The sequence below is a fragment of the Sander vitreus genome, chromosome 1 (genome assembly GCF_031162955.1).
Source record: "Sander vitreus isolate 19-12246 chromosome 1, sanVit1, whole genome shotgun sequence".
Taxonomy (NCBI): Eukaryota; Metazoa; Chordata; class Actinopteri; order Perciformes; family Percidae; genus Sander; species Sander vitreus.
Window position 1 is genome coordinate 27,062,217 of NC_135855.1, and position 249 is coordinate 27,062,465.

Genomic DNA, 249 nt, shown 5'->3' on the forward strand with positions numbered 1-249 from the left:
AAGATCTAATCAACAGAAGAATTAAATATAACAAGGTAAGATTTCTCATACACGAATACATTTTCTCATATTTAAACTTTAAAGATTTAATGAGATCAATGCTGACCATAACATACATAACACAACTTGTATGTTTAACTTTAAAGTACATACTGTATCCGTCTGAAAAAACCTCTGAACCCTGAATATTTTTCCTCTTAGACACAGACTCTACATTGGCCACCATAAGGAGTACGGTGGACAAGCAAG